The 26,321-nt window shown below is 38.7% G+C and overlaps 1 protein-coding gene and 1 long non-coding RNA gene across 6 annotated transcripts in view; both read right to left on the bottom strand.

Annotated features, from left to right (window-relative positions):
• The window catches only part of ZNF516 (zinc finger protein 516), a 124,040-nt gene extending 114,100 nt beyond the window's left edge, over positions 1-9,940 (bottom strand). For 3 of the 5 annotated variants that reach the window (XM_026699464.2, XM_087931002.1, XM_087931004.1), the window contains exon 1: positions 4,011-4,326. The gene's annotated coding sequence lies outside the window, so the exon portion shown is untranslated. Of the gene's footprint in view, positions 1-4,010; positions 4,327-9,785 lie in introns of those variants that run through there. The other 2 variants (XM_026699465.2, XM_087931003.1) reach the window with 1 other exon arrangement.
• Positions 9,941-21,272: 11,332 nt separating this feature from the next.
• On the bottom strand, positions 21,273-25,067 carry LOC148126351 (uncharacterized). The gene is made up of 3 exons (XR_015742610.1): positions 24,903-25,067; positions 22,774-22,926; positions 21,273-21,853 (listed from the first exon to the last, which is right to left on the bottom strand). It is a non-coding gene; the product is annotated as an uncharacterized LOC148126351 (long non-coding RNA).
• Positions 25,068-26,321: the final 1,254 nt, after the last annotated feature.

Genomic DNA, 26,321 nt, shown 5'->3' with positions numbered 1-26,321 from the left:
AGCACAGCATTCACAACGTTTTCCAAATTTTAAATGTGCCCACCAATCCTGAAATGATTAGAAAACCTGTAGCTTAATGCAATGAGCAAATGCAGCCACTTAGCAGTTTTAATATCAAGGCACCCATTATAGCAACTGCCTAGAAACCTACATCTAGCCAACACAGTAGCAGGTTAAGTGTGCATTTATAGTCTTCATTTGTGATTGACACAAGCTTAAAATTCTTTCCCTCCTCCCTTCTCCTCTCCCAATTTCAGCAAGAGACCAAGGAATACTGAAAACTTTATTCAACCTAGAGTAATTCTATGATGCATAAATTCCCCATTTATTCATTTCTTTTATATTTTTCTTTTCTTTTTTCCTTTATATATTTTTCTTTTTTCCTTTTCTCTTTTTATAATTTTTTCAAACAATTCTTAATAAAAATGCAACCAAAAAAATCCCACAATTCTTTTTAGGGTATTACTTTTATTATAAACATAAACAGTTAACTGTATGCAATTGGCAGATAATATTTCAATATAGGAAACAAATTTTACTTGGAAAAATATGCAGGGAATTAAGAATGTTTATGAATCAAGAATGCTTATGTATCAAGTAAAGTTAATGATACTTAAAGTAAGGGTGACCTAAAACTTCCTGGAATTTCTTGTATGTCAGAATTATCTGCAGTTTCTTCATACTTCTTATGATAGAGATGCGGAAACCTTCACTACTTCTTGCAATAGAGTGGAACAAGTCAGAGGCTCACCAGAATAGTGTAGGAGTTGAAAAGGAACATCTGGTTCCTGCTCCCCAATCAGCATTATCAGGCAAAAATGTCCCCTTCATCGGTAGTACTGAATAGTTGACCTTTAATCCTACAGAAACCTATACATAAAACTCATTCTAAAAGATTATTCCTCTGAGATATTGAAATCGGTCTTTAATGCAAACAAATTCTTGCTTTTGTTGGTTTTCTTTTTGCACAAAAATCTCTCCAAACCGAAATGCTAAATAAATCAATTTAAGAATTTCATCTGAGTAGGGTATTGAACAGGCACAATTCTAAACATTTACATGCAAAAGTAGGGTTTCACATCTACTTAAATGGGGCTACAATTGTGGAATGTCTGCTTTGAGAATGCAATTTGAACCAAAGAATGAAGACTCAATTTGAGCTGATGCAGATGGCATCTGGTCATGAAGATCAGCCAGAATGCAAACAGATACAGCTAGATATCAAATCTATAATAAAGGATATTTTAGCCTTGACTCTCACTGAAGTTAGTTTGAATATGCCAAAAGCTGACATTCCTTCAGGAAATAGTGAACCTTCTACATCTGCAAGTCCTGAAGAGAAATGGGAAAATAAAATTGAACAAGATAAGTTCCACGCAGTACCAGGAAAAGATGTTTTGGAAAATGGTAAGAATATTCCAACTCAGTATATGTCAGTGTCAGCAACTGCTAAATTTAAATTTCAAAACAATCTATCAATCTCTTTATCTTGATAAACCTCTTGATAACCTTTTTTTTTTTTTTACTTTTTTTCCTGTTTCCTTAAAATGCTTTAATAATTACAGTATGAGAGGAACAGCCACTAAGACTTTATGTCCCCTACCTAGATGTGTTATTATACCATCTATAGTGATGAAATTTTCAGAAATGAGCAAAAAAAATCTAGACAAAATTAAAATAATATTGAAGAAAGGACACGCCCTTGCTTCTTCATTCTGAGAAAACTACCAGTTTCTGCCTCTGCTTACTATTGGTTCCACAGTTGTCATATTCAAGATCGCCTTCACAAACTCTCAGATCCCATAGTCCTGGCACATTCCATTTAGCCACATATTTTTTTCTCTCTGCATCAAGTTCACTTATCCAATGTCCCTTCTAGTTATTGGCCCTCCCTTTTCCCACTGTAAACCTGCCCAGATCTGATGTCACTGCTTCCTCTTTTTACTCCCTGAATCATGCAAAGTTTTGCTTTTGGATCATCCCTATTCAGTGTTTCTCAATTTGGGCAACTTTAAGATGCATGGACTTCAGCTCCCAGAATTCCGCAGCTAACATACCTGGTTAAGGGAATTCTGGGAGTTGAAGTCCATTTATCTTAAAGTTGCCAAAACACTGCTCCAATTACTCAATTCCTATTCTAAACCTTGTCTAAAGGTTCAGAAATAATAAAGTATACCCTCTCTTCCTTACATTTTTATTTTGTGTGTTAGATATGCTGCATGTGAAAGCAGGCCTAATGGCTGACCATCTGTGCTACCCAAGTACTTATCAAAGAGACACAAGAGCATTCTGAAAGTGACAGTGACAGAAGTTCAGTGTTCATAACAGTTCCCAATCACTTGTTTTAATTTTAAAAATTTAAATATTTTTAATAGTGTAACTTTCAAGATGGCATCACATAGGACAGAGGTGCAATGATGTTGATGTACATACATGGCCTACCCTAGTTATAAAACCTCCATATTTAAATGCAGTGTATCAAAAAAATAATGCAGGTTTATTTTAAGTAAGCATTCAGAATTTTCATGGGGCACACACATGTGGTTGGCCACCATGGGAAAAGGATGTTAGAGTTTTGATTTGATTCAGCAGACTATTTATATTTTTTAACAGTCTGTGTGTGGGAATGGGCATCCCCAAGAAGTTTCTAAATATACTTAATCTTCTATTGTCAACTTGCATTTAAGATTTATTTAAACTTGTGAAGTTATATTTTAAAATACCCAAAATATTCAGATTCTGAATTCTTTTTTTAAAAAAGAATCTTTTCAATGCAATCAATCCAGATGAGTTGGAGTTCATTTTTAAGCATTCCTAGCCAAAATCCAACATACGTGGAGGTGCCAATTAGGAGAAAACTGAGCTAACAAATTCAACAATTAAAATCCTTCAAATGAATAAGCAAATTTTACTAGGGAGCTTTCATGTTGTCTATGCCTAAATAAAGTTATACCCAATCTAATGACTCAAAGTAAAACAAACAAAACCAAAGAACACTTTATTACTCACAGCTTACTCAAGATGGCTATGGCAGTTATTCTTTTAAAACTAAAGATGTCTTCTTAAGTAACTGGGCTGTAATCCTAATTATACAACAAGTGTTCCCATGCAGTCCTGCTTTCTAATTTATTAGCAAACCCAAACATAAATATCATTTCTCTCCTGTCTCGGCAATCTGATGAAAAGCATTCAATTACATATGTACAAGTTTCAACAGGACACATTTCTGATTTTGATACAATTCAATTAAATGTTCTATTGACAGAAAAGGAACTAAACCTTGCTAAACAGGCTTTTCCCCTCCTTCCATAAATGCACACACAATGAAAAAAACAATGCATGCATATTTAATAAAATACTTATATTTCAGAATGATATTTATCCTGGTTTATATTACCTTTATTTTATTTTGTCTGTTTCAGCTTTCAGTGTAGTTCTTGTTTACTCTGCTTGAATATTGAACGTTAAAGCCAGATTTCAACTTTTATACTCTTAAGTGCCATAAAATCCTGACCAATAATGTGCGAACGCCCCTGATTTCACCAAATTTTCTAAGTGATAGCAGATCATTAGTGATTTTTCTCCAATTCAAAGTGGTATCGAAATGCAGAACAGCCCCCCACCTGCCTTAAACTAAAAACAAGAAATGAAATGAGAACTGGAATTCAGGTTGCATCCCTGCCTCTTTTGTTAAGCTAGGGCTGGGCTGCCTGACTCTCACACCCAAGAAACACATCTGGATTTCTGCTAAAGTTATATTTCCTGAAGATCTGAGGTGGTCTTCTTTTTTTTAAAACCCTTTTCCCACAACAGAAGGAAAGCCTTCCAGTTGCCCTGGAATGATGAAACATCCCAAGCATGGAGATTTACAGATACAGATACACACAAACATATGACACATATTTCTCCTTCCCCTAGATCCTGGAATGCCATCACCCTTTACAACGCTCCCTTTTCTGCCTTGCCTTCAATAATAACCGAACCAAAGTTGAACACAGAAAAGCAATTACCTTCGGAGTCAGGACTTCTCCAGGCAGAGCCCCACATAATCCAAGAGGACAGCCCTGTAGCCTCGAAAGCTGCTTCTCCTCCCTCAGAAAGTGAGCCTGGTCTGATTATCCCAGGCGGTAGCTTTTCTCCACCTCCACTTCTTTTTTTTGGGGGGGGGGAGGTGGGGGAAAGAGAGAGCGAGGTAGTGCCTTGACAAATCCTTTTTGCCTTTGTTCAGGGTTAGAAGTTGAGCCTGTTCTCTCAGCCTCTTTCACTTCTTGTATTACAGTTACATGGCTGTGTGACGTCTGGTGAGATGAAAAAGGGAAGAAAACAACTGAGTAGAAGGGACGCCTGGCCAGGGAGACTCCTCCTCTCTGTGCCTCACTGCTGCCTCCTCCCTTTTGTCGACTAACACACATATAGCAACAAGCGGTTGGAAAGGTTGTGTGTGGCGGGGGGAAGAGACAACAAAAACAGGGGGTGGCCTTCCTTCCTTCACAGGTACGGGCAGCCCTTACAGCCATAAGCCCTGCTCAAAATAGCTCTTCCGTAACCATCTTCTGCCTGATTAGCCTGATTTCTTTGAGCTTTTTCCAGAACACACTCATGGTCTTCTTGACATAAAATACAAACTGACACAAATGCAAGACGGCAATCAATTACCCCCCGCCACCCCCCCAGTATCACTCCAGACATGCTTCTGTTTTCCAGTTGCAATACTAGCACAGTAAAAGTCAAATGTTGTTTGCCATCCCTCACCCCAAAGAGCATTTGGACTTTGACCACCTTGTAATTGTTTCAAATAATAATAAGGGACAACGTACAATTATCTGTCCTGAATAAGACCTGTTGTGCTTAAAATAAGATTAACTCCCAGGTAAGGATATAGACGACTGATATTTAGGACTTTCATCCAATGTATTTGAGTAAAACGCAGTTATCTGGAAATAAGATCGCTCTAACTCAATAGAGCTTATATCTATTACTTTATTATGACCTATTACTTGCTGTTTATGTGTACACTGTGAGCTTATGCACCGGAGACAAATTCCTTGTGTGACCAATCACAGTTGGACAATAAAGAATTCTGTTCTATTCTGAGTAGTCAAGAGAATTGACTATACTTTCAGCTGCCAATTTCTATGCATGCAACTTCGAAAAGAAGGCAAGAGGGAATTATTTCAAGTTAAACATGCTGTGAATAGACCTTTGAACCCATCTAACTCCTTTGCTCACTTTTGAGCAAAAACAAAAGAGATATTTTTTTCAGATGCATGGACAGTCAAGACAAGTTTCCTTTTGCATCACAAAAGGAATCAATTTATGCAAGTTGACTCAATATATACTCAGAAGTCTGTACCACCAATTTCAGTAGATTTCCTTTCAAAAGCACAACCACAGCTGATTTACAAATAAACACACAAAGCAAGCTATACTGTCAAACATGAAGGCAACCAAATATGAAGGCTTTATGCTAAGGTCGAGTTTACTTTTTCTAAAATACTTTTACTGATTGCATAATATGTAATCGTAAATGTAATCCAGTGCTAGTAAACAAAGGGGACTAGCAACCCAGAAATTCAAGGAACAAGTCTTCTATTAAATTATTGCTTGCATATACAAAAAGCTGCTGAACAATACTACTGGTACACTGCCTCACCCATTGCACACACATTTGCCTGAAATTAAAGAAAAGGCGTATGAGGAAATAGCTTAAAAACAAATCTAATTCTAAAACTATGTAACTGAATAGCTGAATGTTCCTACTGAGGTATTCTGTCCTCTTAAAAGTTAAATATATGGCTGCCAAGTGAGTTAATGAAAAACTCTTTGCTAGTTAACTCATTTAGTGCATCAGCTATGAATTAAAGTATGTGGCACATGGCCAGAGCATAAAGGACTCTCTTTGAACATGCTCAGATTTCTCTCTAACAAGAAATAGTTCTGATCATCTCCAGAGTGAAGTGGGCAGTTGGCTTCAACACAAAAGGTTGCATTTATTTCTTGAATTGTCCATCCCACCCCTTTATCCCAACATAGAAGATAAAAAGCCAGCAAGAAATCAAGCATTTCACCTTAAAAACACGGCAATCTCTTTTGCCCCAAACCCTCTGTACAGTACATACTAACAAACAATACGTTCATGATCTAAAGCCAGAAACTTGTTATAATATTGATATTGGGGAAAACGGATGGAATGACAAAGGGAGGCATTTCTTAAGTAAAAGAACAGGGCCAGATCCATGACAGGCAGAGAGCTTTCCAGCTCTTTAGTTACTGAATGTGCTTATTGTGTGGTAAAGAAATGATAATTATTCATAGCATTCATGAAATATGTTGGCCACTAGTCGTTCTTTTGTACCAGAACAGTTAGGTCTGACATTTTCTGAAATGAACTTCTAAGTATTTTTTTTTTTGTCTAAAGTTATGTTTGTGATAATTTAAAAATCTAATCAGTGCAAAAAAAAAAAGGATCAACAGGATGCTGCATTATCCAGTGAGCTATAAGGGGGGGGGGGTTGTTACACAGTAGTTTCCTTTGAAAACCATGAAGAACTCAACCCCCTATTGTGTTATAGATTCAGTGTGATCCTGCCACACATTAAAAAGTCCTTTTATAGCAATGACTCTTAAATGGATATAAATAATCACATTCTTGAAGTCGCAATGGGTGTATTTTTTGGACACTCTCCACTCCTCACTCTCCCCCAACCCCCCCAAGATAAGCAAGTCTGCTACATTGTTCAAACACACCGATAGATCATTCTATATTCTATACTTCCTCGCCTTCCCCAGATCTCAGCTTGATACTTGAAACCACCACCTTATGACAATTCTATTCACGATCAGTTCTGGTTTCAGGACTGAATTTTGGTTGACAGCAGATGGGTGGTGCAGCTGGGCGAAGGTATCGTTTACCTATCTGGATTCTGGCGCCTAGCCCAACAAAGGCAGAAGCATGTAGAAAATACAAGGGAAGAGCTCTTCCAGCCTGAAATGTTGGAGTTGCAATGCAAACACAGTAAGAGGTGAGAACTGATGATTGGAGGGCGAGGCTGCCAGTCTCTCCTAGAGGGCAGGACTAAGCTAAACAGCATCATTTCACCCATTTCTTCTTTGCCACTTAATTATCCCCTTCTTCTCCTTTCCCTTCACTTTAAAAAAAAAGTTTAGGAAAGAAACATCCATGTTCACGGTAGGAGTTGATCGTCTTAACCAATAGCACCAGAGATGGAAAATATTCATAGAGTTTCAGTAGGAGGTTGGGGGGGAGAAGGAGGAGGAGGAGGAGGAAAGGCTGGTGGCATAGAGAGAGAGGAGGCTTTACTGCTCTGTTGAAAGCTTTAACCTTATATTGCTCTCTTCAAATTCAGTATTATTTTTTAACAGTAGCCCAGTTGGATTGTAAAGCCCCTACCTTCCCCTCCATTTAACGTATGGACTCATTAGTCTAATTTCATTATTTAATCATGTGCCAGTCATTGTACTTCCTTAAGAAAGGAGTGGACTGACCTATTTTTGGCAGGAGATAAACGATCATGTTAGCAGATGTTAATCTTGTAATCTGTTTTCCTGTAAGCACTTCATACACCCGCATCAGACATTAACAACAATATCACACACACACACACACACACACAACACAGGAGGGATTGACGTCAGGATCCACTACTGCTTTTTCCCCAAATAGGGGAGAGAATTCGCCCCACGCCTTCGAAGACATTAAATCTTTTTCCTACTTGATAAATGCTGATTTGTTCTGCCTCAACTCCCACAGGCGGTGATTTGCATTTCAAATTCCACAGGTTAGACACCCCCCCCCCTTTCCTTTTCCTCTGATACACACACACACACACACAATACAAACCCATGCAAATATAAACCCAGCCTAAGATTGCCAATGTGGATCGTGAGAGGCAGGGAGCGCATCTAGATTTAAATAAAACACCGAGCACAAAATCTCCCAGAGGCCACCACAAAACGTCGGTAGCAGCTACCTCTCCGGTCCAGAAGGCTTTTGGGGAAACCACCGATCTGATCCGCCCAACGGAATGGATGGGATAAGCAACCCGCCCCGCCCGCCGCCGCCGCTGCGAGGTTCACCACGCTTTCCAGCCCCAAATGCTGGCCGCGGGAAAGCGGGGCGGAGGGGGGGGAGGGAAGGGAGGGGAGCGATCGTGCGAGAGAGAGAGAGAGAGAGGGCAGATCTTTCAGCGGCGTGGATTCACCCAACTCCCTACTAGAGAGACGGGACATCCCGCTGTTGTCACCTTCTGCACCCAGTCCCCTTGCAAAGCCCCAACTCTGCCCCTCCCCCCGCCCCTTCTCCTCGCCCTCCGGAGCCCTTACGACTAACTCGACCCGAGCCTGACAAAGTTTCCGCAACTTTCTCGAAAGAGTGGTGTTTTTTTTTTTTTTAATTCAAATGACGGTTGCAACTCTTATGCTAATTCTGGGTGGAGATGGGAGGGGGCGGAGGAAAAGGAGGGACAACATGTCTGCATTATTTCTCTCTCTCTCTTTTTTTCCCCCACTAGGCAAGCTTCCCTTCCTCCCTTTTTTCTCTCTCTTTTTCCCCCACTAGGCAATCCTCCCTTCCTCCCTCTTTTTTTCCTTTTCCCCCACTAGTCAATTCTCCCTCAATCCCTCCCTCCCTTTTCTCTCTCTTTTTTCTCCCACTAGGCAATCTTCCCTCCCTCCCTTTTTCCTCTCTCTTTCTCCCTCTTTCTCTCCCCACTAGGCAAATCTCCCTTCCTCCCTCTTTTTCTCTCTCCCTTTCTCTCTTTTTTTCCCCTCACTAGGCAATCTTCCCCTCCCCCTCTTTTTCTCTCTCTCTTTCTCTCCCTCCCGTGTAGACACATTCAAACACCCCTCCAAGCGGCAGAACTCAGCCGTGGATCTCGCCCTTCAAGGTTGCTGTTTGGTGCTTTGTATATATCTTCATATCCCCAGAGCGAGAATAAAACCAGCCTTTTCTTTTCTTTTTCTTCTTTTTTTAAAACACCCCTCAACTTTCCAAGGCAAACTATGCCCTTCACTCCAGCTGGCGGTTCGAGAAACAAAACAAAACCAACCAACAAATTAAAAAAGTGTCCAGGCGAGGGAGGAGGAGGAGGGAGGCTCGCCCGCTCCCGGTCCGCAACCCAGCCCCTTCAGGAGGCGACCGGCCGCTTCTTCCCAGCCTCCAAAGGCTTGCAAAAAAAAAAAAAAGTAGTCCACCTACCTTAGACGGGTATTTTAATATTAAAAGGACGAGCCGGGAGCTGGCTTTCCCGGCCCATCTCGGTGGAGGGCATTTGACTTGACTGCACCTCCTTCTCTTCTCCCCCCACCCCCCACCCACACCCTGCCCGCGCCTTTCACAAAGTGTACAAAGCTGAAAGCTTCGTTCAGAGATCGGGACAAGACCGAGCCCAGCAGCTTCCCCCACACCCCCAACCCAATTCACCCTTTTTTTTTTTTAATCACAAGCTTTTAATTCCGAATGAACACCCGGCCATCGCTTCTGCAAAAGTCTCCCCGGTTCCCGATTGAGGTGAACTATTATTCATTGGAACCGCCAAGTCCTCTCCCCCCCCCCGCGCCATCACGGGGGTTATTAAGGGGATTCTCATTTCTTTCTCTCTCTCTCTCTCTCTCTTTCTCGATCTCTTCTTTCCCCCTCCACCCACCCACCCTCCCTGCCGCCTTTTCCCGGATCCCTTTGATCTCTCTTGCGGCACCGCCTCCCAGAAGGTATATCCCGCAAAGCGGGTCTTTTGGGAACGGTCCTTCCAAGCGCCCATTTTTACCTTATCTCGGTTTTAAAGGTGATGTGATTTGGAGAAGGACAGACAAACAACAACCTGAAGGTGAAACCACGCGCTGAATGCAATAAGGAAAGAACTGCACATGATTCACTGCGCCAGCTCCACTCGGGCGAGCAAGGAGGGGGCGTCTCTACACCCCCGGCGGCCGAGCCCCGCAGAAGGGGCCCGCCAGCCTCAAACTTTCAGTCCGACTTCGGCCCGCGGGGGGACCGTTTTGAGGACCCGGACTGCAGCGAGGCCGGAGAAATAGCCCCCTTTTTCTTTTTGCCCTCCCTCTTCAATGTATAGGTGCATGACTTCCCCCAGCCGGTAGAATGGTCTGTTCTATATTAAATGCACACACTGTCTACTATTGTCTCATCAGCACAAAGTTCTTGTGTAATGCGGGGACAGACTAAATGGCCAAAAATGAGTCACATAAAAACAATTATTCCACTAATAGGACTGATTCATTAACGGGTCTGTTATTCATTTCAGCTTCTTACCAAACAACTAAATAGTAAGCTATTATCAAACGCTTATTACATATATTCCCTATGTACACAAACTCTTACACACCCCTAGTATATATACAATGAGATAATTATATATTGATATAGTTAATCCCGTATTTCAACTTTTAAACAAAAATGTGATCGCATCATGTGGGATTGTTTCAATCCCATTTTATTAAACGATGTTTGTTCTTAATTCCACAGTACTTGAACATGTTTATATTAAAGGCCATTTGATTTATTAAGTTCTATGCAAGGAAAGTAATGCAGAAAAATGAATTCTACAACCACTGTCTTTATTTTGCTACATATGACTTAGATATTCAGCATGTGTGCACACATATAGAAAATATTAAATTATTTTAAGTGGCAGTCTTTTATGTCCTTGTGTGTCTGTATATGCATGTGTTATGTACAATTATAGATATAAATGTATTCAGATATATGGGCACACATACTAAAATATATATTATTCATACGGTCTTCCTATTCATATTCCAGATTTAAATCATATTTAAATAATGTAATTTTATAATATGGAGTTGTCTGAAGTATGTTTATATGTACATAGTTGTATCATATGACAGTTTTATGTGGTGTTTTGAAGTGGCAACATTCCTCAAGTGAAGTGTTACTTGTATAGAAAATGTGCAATATTCCAGGGACCTCCTAGAGGTATATACCATTTTTAAATAAAACAACACCAAATAAGATAAAAATGTGGCATATCTCTGAACAAAATACACACACACAAATACACACACACACACACATATGCATACATACACATCAAGGACTATACGGTATATATATTCCTCGACTTACAACAGTTTGTTTATTGACTGAAGTTACAACGCCACTGAAAAAGTGACTTATGACAATTTTTCACATTTATGACTGCTGCAGCATTCCCATGGTAACATGATTTACATTTGGATGCGTGACAACTGATTCATGTTTAGGACGGTTGCATTATCCTGGAGTCATGTGATCATCTTTTGCAAACTTTCAACAAACAAAGTCAATGGGGAAGCCAGATTCACTTAATAACTGTGTTACTAATTTAACAGCTACACTCATTCATTTAACAAATGTGGCAGGAAAAATCATAAAATGGGACAACAAAACTCCCTTAACAAATTGCTCACTTAGCAACATAAATTCTTGGCTCAATTGTGGTCATAAATCGAGGACCGCCTGTACATACTTTTCAAATAAACACTCTAATTGACTTCAATATAAACCTTAAATGGACCTAAAAATCCATACCTTGCATTTTCTATCATCTCATTTAATGAGCATAAAGTATTACTCACTTATGGGCTTCTAAAAATTTTTTTGCTTTTTGTCTTCATCCAGTCAGATCACTGAAGTGGCAGCACAGAACTTTGAACGAAGGCTGACACTATCTTCCTTCCAAAGATCTTTCCAACAGTCCTTATCCAACCATGTTTATTATTACTAAGCAGTTAAAAGGAACACACTGTCCACATTTCTTCACTGTACTTTTCTGCGGCCAATTAATTCAAGGACAGCTCTTGTTGCAGTTTAAATGCTTACCTAGCATTGTGGTATTTTGCATGAGAGAAGTTTGATAGTGCTTCTAAGACGATAGTGTTGAGACCATTCTCCAAATATTCCCTCATTTTTAAACAGGCTGTGTTGCAAACAACTGGTCTGCATCAACTGAAACTTAATAAGTGTTTAGGAGCATTTGGGGATAAGAAGGGAGAGAAGAGCAAATAGGGAAAGTTTGCAGTTGAGAATACATAGAGAGGGAGTAGAGGGAGAGAGAGAGATGCTGTGTGGGATACATCATGTGTTTTAATTTGAATAACAAGCATGTTAAAGATCATTGACAAATGTTATATTCAGCACAAATGTCTGAGTGGGAATCTTTGTAGCTATGCACTCCGAATCAATATGGCGCTTAAAATACCATTTCTACATATTATGTATTCAGGGAGGAGGACTGACTGGGCAGGATTTTGTGTCACACTATTCAAAAGATCCTCCATTTATATTCAAAGAGCCAGTTTGTTGTGGTGATTAGAGGCATCATGTCAGAAATGGCAAAAAGTGTGAGTTCTAGTCCTGCCTTAGGCACAAATCCAACTGGGTGACTTTCCATTAATCACTCTCACTTGAAGAAGGCAATGGCTACTGACTCAAAGGCACACACACACAATCCCCACCCACCCCCCACCCCCACCCCCGACACACTATCCCTCAAAGGTTTCGTATTTCATTTTCACTTTTGCATTGACACATATGGGAATGAGAACCTCATTATTCTGGACTGAAGTTTTGCGATTGTGCTGACATACAGACAGCAACACATATGTACACTTGTTCTTTGTGTCCTGGTCAGTGCACACGTGAAGACCTCATGGCAATGCAACAGAACACAATGTTGCTAGCTTCAGGGCAAGGTTTCTTTAACTTGTACATATTTTAATCTGGTGTTTTTTATTTTAAACTTTATATCATATAACATCCCTTGTTTTAATTGTGATGCTTCTGACCCAAATAAACGCTTTTGCATAAAACAAAATCAAGATTTTATATATAATGCCATTTACTGAATTGTCCCTTCCCCAGGTGTTTCAGCTGTTGTGGCATGCTCAGCAACATGGCATTTCTTGGCTTGGATATCCAAAGCATCCTTTGTGCTTCAGCTTTAATGAACAGGACTTGACACTGTGTTAAGGAGACTAATAAGTTCCATGTGGGGAAAATTGACAAGTTGAATCAAAAGTATGTAAGGTATTCAAGCATCTCCATCCTGTGTGATTATCGTGACTGACTTTCATTTGGAGGGTGGCTTTAGGTCCTTAATTATATTGGCAGAAGAAAAAAATTATTTTAGATAGTGTATCCCTATCACACACTCAAGCTCCCATGAGGTTAAACAACCTGTTTGCAACAGCACAAAAATCAGAGGAACGTCAGGCACATTTATTAGAAAAGAATACATGTCAACTCAGAGGTAACTCTATTGACCTCAGTGGGGTATAGTCATTGTATGGTCTTCAAAAGCTGAAATATTTTGATATATTTCGATAATATCATTTGTTAATAAGGTTATCTGAGGGACCATCTCTCTTGCGAGTCACATCTACCTGATCCATCAGAGCAGGGAGGCAGGGAATGCTGCGGGTCCCATCTCCGAGGCAGATACACCTGGTGGGACCTAGAAGAAGGGCCTTCTCCATGGTGGCTCCCTCTCTCTGGAACATCATTTCCCCAGAGATTAGAACGGCTGCCATTCTAACACTCTTCCAGGAGGCACTGAAGACTTGATTCTGCCAGGGGGCCTGGGGAACCCAGAGCGGGATGGAGCCCATTAAATGGCTTGTGCGATCTGCTGTCGCCGGGGTGGGGGGTGATTTTATTATATTATACTATATTAATTTATTTGATTCTTTGTATTAGTTTTATTGTTTTAAATGAGGTTTTATATTCTGTAAGGTGCCTTGAGTTGCCATGGGCGAATGGGTGGCAATATAAATTCAATAAATAAATAAATAGTATATATGTTATGCACATATAAAAGGTAATATTGGTAATATTGCCTACTGTAAGTAAGCATACAATAGACTGCAGTGTAAAGCTGGAATATTAACCTTTTAATTTTTCTTCACAAAGAAAAGACACCCTTATAAGGACATTATTGAGAACAACCCCATTGACATCTGCCTATTTGTGCACAAAGATCAAATCTCATTCTGTGAAGCAAAATGGCATAGTGATAATTTTATAAAATTTCAGCCTTTGTTTTTTATTCTGATGAATTGTCCTTTTTCTTGCTTCAGAAAATGAAATTATAATATCAGTCAAAAAGTTAATTCAAAAAGGAAATCATATTAGTATCTCTTTTGATTAATCCTCTCTGAAAATGCTGTATGTCACAGATCATATTGCAAAACTCTAACTTGAAATTATTTTGTTTAATTTTAACACTAAATATGGAAATGTCTGATGTTAATATCTCAATATACAATTTACTACTTATATCTTATGATTTAGCTTAATCCAAGATGTAAAATATTTACTTTTCTTTAAGTGGAATAAATTATTTGTTCAATATTTTGAATATTTTTAAAAGCATAAAAGTGGTATTTGGATTAAAATCAAGGCAGTGACTGACATGCATAATTCATCCTTAGGAATTATTGGTGAAAGTTAAGATAGACATTGTGGGCAAGCCTGAAAAACAATATATAACAACTTCAGAGGGAGGAAAGTTATTTATTTCAAACTATGTCCAGCTCAATTTATTGAATTTACTATGTAGAGCTGCAGTATTACTTTTACAGCAAGCCTGTTCATGCACTCCTAAAATTTTCCAAGTGGCAATTCTTGTAAAAAATCTCCTATGAAGATGATCCACAACATCTTTTAAAAACAAGCCATTGCAATAGTTTCATTTTCTTCTCTTTCAATTTTGTGCAAGGTGCAGAACAAATGGCAGACATTTAATACATGCTGGTCTAATTCTTGGCTGAAACTATATATTATAAAAGCAAGCCTCACAGATTTCTTGCTAACATCTGCAATTTACAGATAGAAAATATTAATACCATTATGATCCTCCTGGAGGTTCATTCACCCCTTCTTTTTTTAAAAAACATCTTACTTAGTTGGAAGATAAACATGGCTAAATTATATTTAAGAAAATATGGTTCATTTGCTGTCAACATGATGCATTTTACTCAGTTACAAAGAAATCTCTGGCAGAATGGTCTATATCACACACAAAAAATTGAATACTTCTTTGTAATCATGAGGTGCCACAGCTACTTAGAACAAGCACAAGAACAATTCCTTCATTTCCTGCGTAGTTTTGCATACTGGTGCTCTTTGCCATTACCAGCTTTGGGTCAAGCTTGTCACACATAAATTCAGCAAATGGAAAATAATGTTTTTTCTTCCCAGTGTACAAGTATAAAGTAAGTTTTCAATCTTGTTTCCAGACTTTTATGCAACTATTGTTCATGACTGCACAATGGATTTTAGGAGTTCACAAGAAAACCAGCTACAATTTTATATTTGCTTACCTGAAAGTAAGTCTCACTGAAATCAGTAGGACATACTTCCAAATGAAAATATAGAGATCCGTTCTAAGCTACCTTGTGATTTCTTCATACATGTGAGATGTCACACTTACATATTAACTGTATGATAATCTTAAAACATAATAGTCACTTGAATAAGGACAATTTGGTCTAGAATTATCATCCGAAGAGGTATTTTTCTCCTGGAAACTGAAATAATCAAGAGACAACAACAGATACCATTGTTGTGGTGATGGCTTCTTTTTCTAAGTGCTTTGCAGATTACCAAGAATGAAAATTTGATGAAAAATTACTGAGGAACTACGAACTCGAATTATATCATGAAAACTTCTCTTTTTTTGACAAGGTATTTGGACTCCCAAACTGATGGTTGCTGTGAACAAGACTGGGACATATACATTAATAAAAAGAAAGGATGATTGTCACTTTGCTTTTCTAGTAACTTTATCTTTTAACTGTTTACTGCATTTATTCTGAAATATGTTAATATTTTATACTGAACTATAAACCTCCTTCAGCATTTTCTATAATATTATGCAGCATATTATAATTCTGTACTATTGGGCAAGTTAAATGCATATGTCTATTAATTTTCATTGCAATCTTGTTCATTACACTATGCTTTCAAACGGCTCAGAAATTCTGTTTACGCTCACCTTAAGGTGAATTTAGTGATTTGCCCTAAACTATCCAGGCAAGCTTAAACCACGATTCATTTTTCTGTCTTGCAATCTAATGCTCTGGCCACTGTATAATACTCATCTCTTTCCTTCTTCATTTATTAACAGTGGAAAATAGGAATATCAGCATAAGTAAAAAATATTTAGGAATCTTACATTTTTAACATTTGTTTAGGCTGTTTATTACAGTCAAATAGTAGAAAAGTTCAATGCATTAGAATGAATACAACTTAAAAATAATCCCTAGAAATCACATACAAATAGTCCTCAACATATAACCTTTCGTTTAGTGACCATTCAAGGTTACAACAGCACTAAAAAAGATTTATGATCATTTTTCACATGACCAGCATCCCCATGCTCACGTGATCAAAATTCACTTGGCAACTAGTTCATACTTACGACCGTTTGCTGTGTCCCGGGGTCACGTGGTCACTCTTTGTGACCTTCTAACAAGCAAAGCCAATGGGGAAGCCAGATTCACTTAATAACCATGTTTCTAATTTAACAACTGCAGTGATTCACTTAGCAAGTGTGGCAAGAAATGTTGTAAGAAGTGTGGCAAAACTCACATTATAACAGTCTTGTCTAACAACAGAAATGCTGTGCTCAGTCGTGGTCATAATGCAAGGACTATCTGTTCAGTTTTCTTCTCCATATCAGGAATTTATAACAAGTCACAAATATCTTGCTTGATTTTAGCCTAAACTGAGAGAATTTCAAGTGCAGCTGGTTTTCAAATAATTCAAATTCATTTTCCATTTTCCAACTCAATTACTATTAAAAGACCAGCCAATCCATTCAGGCAGAATTTCACATAGATTCCATCACAATTTCAGGGCTGAGAAGGGCGAAGCCTCTAAGCAATGCTTCGTTTCCCTTTCCCTTTCCTTTTGAAACAGAAATTTAGTAAGGATATTGAAACATTATCTCGCTCACAGCACATTAAGGCGCTCTGCTTGTTTTCTTTTCCTGCTGACTGCTAACTATTGAACTCAAATATGCTCTCTGCTTGGCAGTCTGCAGTTGGTTTAGAAATGCACCACTTGCTAAGTTCATCCCGCCAGAAATGACAACTCTAAGTAATATAGCGATGCCTTTGCAGTGTCTCCAATTAATTACGAAATATTGGCCTTACGTGCCAAATTGCACACTGTGCATTTTCACAGCAAGTCTGCACCACTGCAATATGGACATACATTGTTGTCTTATTTTGAACAAATTTGGGGGGACGGATGCTGGTGGAGTGTGTACATCAAGGTCACTCTGTTTGATATTAAATGGCAAATTTGCCGATTATCTCATTAATCTTGCTTTGTTGAGCCTAGCTTGAACTGAGGTGCATTTTAAATTCACACCCTCTTTTTAAAAAGCTTGAGGGGGAAAACCCAACCTTAAGCACACTGGGGGAGGGAAGGTGGAAACAAAACTTCACAGCAGATAAAATTACCATCCAACATGGTGATGCTAAGCTAAATGAACCATGGATTATTTACTGTTAGGCAGGGCCAATGTCTCAATAGGATTTGTTGTCCAGATCATCCTAAACCTAAATGAGATGTGTGTGAACTTGCTCTACATCTAAATAGCAAGGGTTCAAACAGTGACCAAAGCCAAAAAGTAATGTTTGAGTTTAGTTTAGTCTGTTGTACGTAAACTACCATTTATAGTGAGCATGCAATAGTTTTCTGTGCAGGACCTGTTTTCTTTTCTTTTTTCATTTTTTAATATTATGGTCTCAGAAAATTGCAGGAGGACATATCGAGGACAAGTGGATATTCGGGGTGTGTGTCTTTTTTTGTGGGGACTGGTTGATTTAAAAAAAGAAATACAGTAGTTGTCTTTGGTCTCAGGAGACTTTAATGCTCTCGTTTTTAACCTCCATTTAGCAACTGCACAAAAATTGCAGCATTGAACACAGCAGCATGATCTCAGGGTGCTCTGGACTTCACAAATTGGGGTCTGAGGGATACATCCAGGTTTTGATTTATGTTTGTGGCTTAGAATCATTTATGGTTCCTCTTCCTCAAATGACAAGGGGTCTCCAGGTTTCTGGTAACAATCTTACCCTGAAATGTTTGCTGGCCATTTATTACAGATCCATTTGCTTTGATCAAGGAGCATTTGCTCTACCATTGGCCATGAGAATACAGGGATAAAATCTGGCCGATTGTGAGGAAACATAAATATTCTCATCCGCTGTGGTAAAATTGTTCTCTTATGAACCTTTAGAACTAAACTTCAATAGATAAACAGGAATAATCCCTGTTTCTCATATTACCCAAGCTTCCACCAGCTGCTTTCTGATATGGGATGGGAAAGAAATTACCTTCAGCATGACTCTTAAGAATGGTACATCATCTGATTCAAATTCTATGCACTGCAAAGTAATCTGCAGATATACATCTGGGAGCATCATAACTAACAAAAATACTATCAAAGTTCTAACAAAAGTAACAGTGTTATTAAATTAATATAATGTCACCTAACGTGTTTCATTATTATCGGCATTATCATGATCAATACTCCAAAGATGGACAGAGGTTGGTTGATTTATTTATTTGCTTATTTGCTTGCTTGTTTATTTGTTTTTCATGTCTCTAAACTCCGCATCTACCACAAAGAGTTCATCATAGCTCTGTATTTTAGTCATTTCTGATCATTTCTGGCCATTTATGCTGATCCCGTGTCTGTTTGGATAAGCACAGATTTGGTGCCTGTATCAGTGGAACAACTTTCCTCCAGAGGTTGTGAATGCTCCAACACTGGAAGATTTTAAGAAGAGCTTGGACAACCATTTGTCTGAAGTGGTGTAGAGTTTCCTGCCAAAGCAGGGGGTTGGACTAGAAGACCTCCAAGGTCCCTCCAATTCTGTTATTCTATTCTATTCTGTTCTGTTCTATCAGCATGTAGTGTCAGTGTTGAGCAAAATAGAATCTATGAGCGATACTTTTCATGGCGTGTGTTATTTATTGATCTGAAATTACTTGGATTTTTTTTTTAGGTACAGATACGCTGCCTGTTTCTGAGGTCCCTTTTTCCATGTCAAAAAATCTAAGCTTCTGAAATACATTAAGACATGGAGACATCATCTGTCTTTTATTTAAAAGCTTCAGAATCTGTAAGCCATCTAAAAGAACCCTGAACAAATCGTGAATTAGCATAGAAGACTAGCAAATATTAGGATAAAAATATTCCATTATTGTAAATGTTAAGTCATGGCATTCCCTTTCCTTTAATCGCAATGTTAATTTAGCCTTTAAAAAAAAAACCCAAAGTGGGCTATTATAGGCTGCATCAACTGCAGTTTGCTATTTTTTCCTCTGTTAAATTCCAAAACTAATAAACTTTGAGCATACTGTAACAAGTGAAGTACTCATATCAACAAAGGGCTTACTTAGAGGCTGCAGAACCTTAAGAAACTTGTGGTGAGAATCTGAAGATATTTTAGTAATGTGCCATACACACAGGAGTAGAACATGTTCTTCAACTTTCTCTTTAAAAAAAAAAAAACACCTCATTTGCTTTCCTCACAGTGTGCCTTTAAAATCTGTGCAAAAAAGGTATATTGTACTGCGAGTGGGTGAGCTGATTATTAAGCTCTAAAGGTTTTTTTTTTCAGATAAAACCTATACATAAATTCAAAACTTTCTAGAAATTCAAACTCAGTCACTATTTTGTAATGAACCTGAAAAACAGTGTAATGAGTAATACAGCCATATTAGGTGCCACAGAAGTGATTCTGGAGAGTAAACTAAAATGGGCTATTGTACTGAGGTATAGGTGGCAAGATAAGACGTTTAAGCAGATAGCAAATGCTTTCTCTCTTTATATTTTAGTGCATGGTACAAGCCATCAACAAATAAAACTGCTATCGAATATTGTGTGGCTTGGAATCCAGGTTAAGAAAAGTACAATCTCATTTTCATCCTCCTGTCCAGGTTTTGCTGCAAAGTAAGATGTCAAAAGATGTGCCTTTGAATTGCACCCGTTCTCAAACTAATGCTATCATGTTGTGGTTGCTATAGGAAAAATGAAATGATTGTGGGTGTATTATGCAAAGTCAGGAAAGGCACAATTTGCAACTTCCTATCCCATGCCTTATAACAATGCTCTGCACAAAAATAGTTCAGTCAGATGGCTGCAATACAACGTATTTCTTTTCTGAAACCATAATGTAGCCATTTTTTACTTTAATTTCCTTTTTTACATTTGTTTCCTGGAAATATCAACCACTCAAGGCTGCTAAACTTTGCTTCTCTCATTGGTATATATATTCCCAGGCCTTTGTCTTCTGAGTGACTCTTTTTCTGGACATGGTTAAGTGAATCGGAGACCCTTGGACTCTTTCTATTATTTTGTTTTCTGATGAGAAATCAATCTGTGAGATGTTTTTGTTACCATGGGAAGCATGAGCAGTGTAACCACTTGGGTGAATGAGATGCTATCATTGGTGCAGAGCTTCATAATGTGTGATGTCATTCTTCCCCTGGGCATGGCATTGATGTGAGTCCCCCGCCTCCCACTTTCCCTGTGTTTGTGTGCCTTCGCTTTTTACCACTCCCTGGTTAAAAAATAACACCAACTTGGATACTCATCATAAGTTGATGACAAATAATTGACCTAGCATGCAGTTCAGGTGAGAAAGTTGGTCTGCTTGTTTTTTTTTTTTTCATACAGGTATTCCTCAACTTACGACACACAATTGAGCCCAACATTTCTGCTCTTAAGTGAGACATTTTTCAGTGAGTTTTGCTCCATTTTATGGTCTTTTTTGCCATAAAAAAGACGCACTTACCACTGCAGTTGATAAGTAAGTAACTCTGTTGTTAACTGAATCTGGCTTCCTCATGGATTTTGCTTCTCAGAAGGTCAAAAATACTGATCACATGACCCCAGAACACTGCAATGGTCATAAATGTGAACCATTTGCCAAGCATCTGGATTTGGATCATACAACCCCAGGGATGCTGCAAAGGTCATAACTGTGAAAAATGGTCATAAGTCACTTTTTTCAGTGCCGTTGTAACTTTGAATGGTCACTAAATGAACTGTTGTTTATTTATTTATTTATTTATGAATTTATGTATTTATTTTATTTTATTTTATTTTATTATTTTATTTTATTTATTAATACAAGGACTACCCGTATTAAAGTGATGCGTAATGCATTGATATGGCAAGGACTGTTTTGGAAGTTATTTTGTGTCTTTTGTTCCATCGTTCCTGATTGACCTGTTTTGCTTCTATAGGTCTCGCGTTCTCTCCGTGCGCAGGTAGTCCTCGACGTACGACCACAATTGAGCCCAACATTTCTGTTGCTAAGTGACAAAATCGTTAAGTGAGTTTGGCCCCACTTGACGACCTTTCGTGCCACAGTGGTTAATAAATGAATCACTGCAGTTGTTAAATGAGTAACACGGTTGTTAAATGAATCCGGCTTCCCCATTGACTTTGCTTGTCAGAAGGTCCTAAACGGAGATCGCGTGACCCCACGTTACGGCAATGGTCATAAATATGAATCAATTCCCAAGCATCTGTGACTGCAGGAATGCTGCAATGGTCATAACCCTGGCTTCAAATAGTCACTAAACAAATTGTTATAAGTCAAGGACTGCCTATACTGCTGCAGATCAGTTTCCCCCCCCGCCACTTCCTGGTTCCTGGCTTGTCACAAAAACCCGGATGTTTCACATACTCAATTTGATCCATGCCAATAATGTGGTGCTCCTCCAGTTTATTTGAAGTTGTTTTGTCACATATTCTTTCCAGAAGTCCTGGCAAATCTTTCATTTCACCTAGATGACACCAAGACAAAGAGAAACATACATTTTTCAGCACAGATCTTAACAATTGTACTCAGCCCTCTCTTAAAAGAGACATTTCCTTCTTTCTGTTTCATAGAAATCTGTTTTCTACGTCAGGGGTCTCCAACCTTGGCGACTTTAAGCCTGGAGGACTTCAACTCCCAGAAAAGCTGGCCACGTGGTACCTGCTATTAAAAAAACATAGGCTTCGTGTAAAAACAAAATTTTCTCCTAAAATTTACCCACACAAACTCCGACTAGAAATTGATTCACAGACAAAATTCTCACTAGTTAATCTATTTACCCTTTACAAATTAACCTAGATTTCAGGCTATTTCTACATGACTCACACACCCTTATTTTTAGTATTTAAGAACAGATCGTAGAAACACCCTTTAATGTCTTTAATGGGAAGCAATCTTTAAAACTAACTAGCTATTTCTTTTTCCGGTCCTGTTTCATATTCCCATCAAAGAATCAGAATCTCTATAGTCTAACACAGGTAGTCCTCGATTTACAACAGTTCATTTAGTGACCATTCAAAGTTACAACGGCACTGAAAAAAGTCACTTATGACCATTTTTCATACTTACGACTCTTGTCGCATCCCTGAGGTCACATGATCCAAATTTGGCAACTGACTCATTTTAATGACCGTTGCAATGTCTCCAGGATCATGGGGTCCCCCTTTTGTGATCTTCTGACAAGCAAAGTTAATGGGGACAACTGTGACAACTGTGTCACTAACTTAATAACTGCAGTGATTCACTTAACAACTGGGACAAGAAAGGTTGTAAAGTGGGGCAAAATTCACTTAACAAGTGTCTCACTTAACAACATAAGTTTTAGGCTCAATTGTGGTCATAAGTTGAGGACTACTTGTATTCTGTATTCAAATGTATGCCTGATACCTGTCAAAATGGGTTGTTTCTTTCTTTTCCATCCATGGCCATCTGCCACCATGAGGTGGGGACCGGGGGAAAATGGCGACTCATGATATCAACTCCACTCAGGTTGTACTTTCGTTGCAACATTTCATGGCAGCTTTTCCTTGGCCCAACCTACTTCACAAGGTTGCTGTAGAGAAAAAAATGGAGAAAGGGGCTCAATGTATAAATAAATAGAATTTGGACATATATTTTCCATGGCCAGCTGCGGGATTTGAAGAGGTTCTCTGAATGAGTACTTATGGGTTACAAATTTATTCCACATTGGATCTGTCTACAATTAACCTTCAAGGAACATATGAATGTTCACACAATATTGCATAAAACAAATTACAATTGTTTACACTGGTTTAGGTTTCAGTCCAAAGATGGTATCTAAAAATTGTTATATTTATTTATTCAAAATATTGTATTAAACTTTGTCATCACAACCCATCCTGAACCCCCTCATAACCTACATAATCTACACATTAATGTCTTAATCTGTACGTTAAGCATATTCATAAAGCTACATGAACAGATCAGAGCATATTTTTATGATTAGTTTTTAAGTGGAAAAATCTCCAATGTTGTTTGGGTACCTAAATCATTCATGGAAATTGATAGCTTCCTTCCCCTCCCCTCCCCGCTTTCCCTCTCCTCCCCTCTGTTTCCTTTCTTTTCCTTTCTTTTCCTTTCCTTTCCTTAGCTTCTCTGACCCATCTGGTTCTATGTAATATAAGAAAAAGTGGGATTTTTGAGTTCTCCAGCCAGGACATTAAACTAAAGACTAAGTCAACAATGGAAAAAAAGTTATATGGCTTAACCGTATGACATGACTAGAGCTGGTCGTTATAACAAAAGTTTTCTTTTCTCAACAGTATAATAAAACAGTTTAAAAACAATAAATCTGAATTTAATCACAAGGATTGGTTTAATGAAGTGGTGACCTTGTGGTACTAATTATTTCCTAAAGTGACTTTCTTCATAAAAGAGAGGGTTTAATCAGACACTGTATATGTGTTATCAAGAGCGTAGGATGGATCTTTTGTCTCGTTCCTCTGTTGTCCTTGTAATTTAAATATCCTGTTGTGTCAGTATAAGGACAGGAAATGAGTTATACAAAACCTTACAATAACAATATTACATTTCAAGAAAGCAGATGTGCTCTGTATAGGTTTTTCTTCCTAAGGTAGTGCTTGTTTTCTAAATGCTACAAAGAATATTGCCTTTTCAGTTAGGAAAATGCTTCTTTAAAAAATCTTTCAGTAATCTACCAAATATTTTGCAGGTGATTACAAATTGCACTTCTCATAATACCAGATTTTAATTAGTCAGCTTTGTGCTTTATTTCTTTCAAGAAACTCAAACCTCTTTCCAGCAGGTTGGGTAGCAGGAAAGGACATTAATGTTAATTTGCGTTTGTGTGTATGTGTAAGTGGGGTTTGTTTCTGTTTTTTGTTTTGACCTATGCAGTCTTGTTATTTTTATGCTAATCTTCAGAAAGTCAAGATTGGCAAATACGTTCTTCAATTTCAGACACTATTTGGTTTTCCTGATGCTGCTCAGCAATGTCTTTTAACAGCACTTACAACTCAGCTCTCTAGAGAGACTAAGAATATATCCTTCCTTGAGAAGCAATGAAACAAAAGCTGATGCACCCCAGCGACAGGCTCATTAGGACTTCAAATAACATTGAAAAAAACACAGGGCAGTGCCAGTAAAGAGGTGGTGGTTTTTTGAAATGAATCTAAACGCATTTACAGGAGTGATTATGGCTGAATGAGGATAAAAGTTCTTTTTTTTTTTCTTTTTGCTGGTTACTAAGGTAGAATGTTATTTGCAAATCTGTTTCCCCATAATAGGATTATGGGTAGAATTACCTTGCTCTCGGTATTCAGCCAAACCCAGCCAGTTCTGTCTGTGAATGTCCCCTGAAAAGCAGTTAATTGCACACATGTTGCCAAATCGTTGCCTCGTTGAGAGAAGCAAAGGGTTTGATACTGATTTCAGCATAGCTAGAATTTTCTCCTTTCCTACAGTTGTCGGTGGATCGTAACGATTGAACAAAGCAGAAATGAAATATCATATGGGAGGCACTGAAATCAACTTACTTGGTTTTCATTGGGAGTGCATGTCAGTAGAAAAACCCATCCAGATGGCGGCTGCCAAGGGAAAGAGGCACAAGAAGTATTCCACATATACACATGCACGCGGTGTTACTTGCACTAGGCTTTCATTTGCTACCCATGTTTTCCCCAAAATAAGACTGGATCTTATTTTCTTTTGTGCCACAAAGTAAGCACTAGGGCTTATTTTCAGGGGATGTCTTATTTTTTCCCATGTACAGGAGGCCCACTTCATCTTCTTGTGGTGGGGCAGGAGGCCTGGTAGCGCCAGTGCTGCGGTTGTGAGGCGGAGAGTGGAGCTGCCCCACACGTCCTGCAGTGGCTTACCTCAGGGCCCATGCAGCCAGGCAGTCCATGCCCCGACACCTGCCTCGCCTCATGGCTGTGGCACAAGTATATCGCTTGGCCTCCTGCTTTGTTGTGGCTGTGAGCAAGCAGAAGTGCACCGAAGGCCACGTGGGTTCCTGCTGCACATGATTGCTGGTGCTGCCACCGTGAGGTAGATGTCGGGATGTGTATGGCCTGACTATGGGGGCCCTGAGGTAAGCTGGTGTGGGGAAGCTTCACCACCACCAACCGACTCACCTCATGGACACAGTACCATGAGCAATCAGCTGGGCAGCTGCACAGGCTCTTAAGGAGGGCTTATTTTGGGTGTAGGGCTTATATTAGATAAACATTTAAAAACATGCTAGGGCTTATTTTCAGGATAGGTCTTATTTTCAGGAAAGAAGGGATACTTACTTAAAGGAAAACCACATAGGAGTAGAAAGAGGGTCAAGACCACTATCATTTTTATTAGCAGGCCTGGCCTGGCCTGGCCTGACCATTAGACAGAATGAGCAGCCAGACCTGGAAATACAATTCTGAGTGCCATAAAATGGCAGCAAATTATTGTTTTGTTTTTGTTGTTGCTGTGTTTGCATTGCTAAGGGACAGAAAAGGGGCTATTGGGAATTCTGTACAACAGAACTGAACACTGTGGGTGCCTTCAATACTCCAATCCCTGATCTGGATTGATGGAGGACAATATTTCCTACTTTGCCTTGTTCATCAATTACCATTGCCACTGGGATAAGCAAGAGTAATGAGCTATCAGTCTTCTTGAGTGACAAGGAACTCTTACCTTCAGGGAGCCAGGCAGGGAGCTCTAGCCCTAGGTACCAGGTACAAGAGAAGATAAAAGACCCAGGTGCATAAAAATAGAAGCTATTAGGATGACACATTAATATTAATGCTTTGGGTTTATTTTAATTCATTTGAATGCTGCAAAAATCAGATCTCCCATGGCAGCTTAACACTCTGTAAAAAAACATAAAAGAAAACAGTAAAATCACAATAGGTATACAAAAAAGATAAACCCAACTAAATAACATATCTCATTACATCTCTGACAAGGAATAA

Source organism: Pseudonaja textilis, chromosome 3, assembly GCF_049901715.1.
Source record: "Pseudonaja textilis isolate UNSWEBS1 chromosome 3, rPseTex1.2, whole genome shotgun sequence".
Classification (NCBI taxonomy): domain Eukaryota; kingdom Metazoa; phylum Chordata; class Lepidosauria; order Squamata; family Elapidae; genus Pseudonaja; species Pseudonaja textilis.
This window is presented reverse-complemented; position numbering and strand designations above follow the sequence as displayed.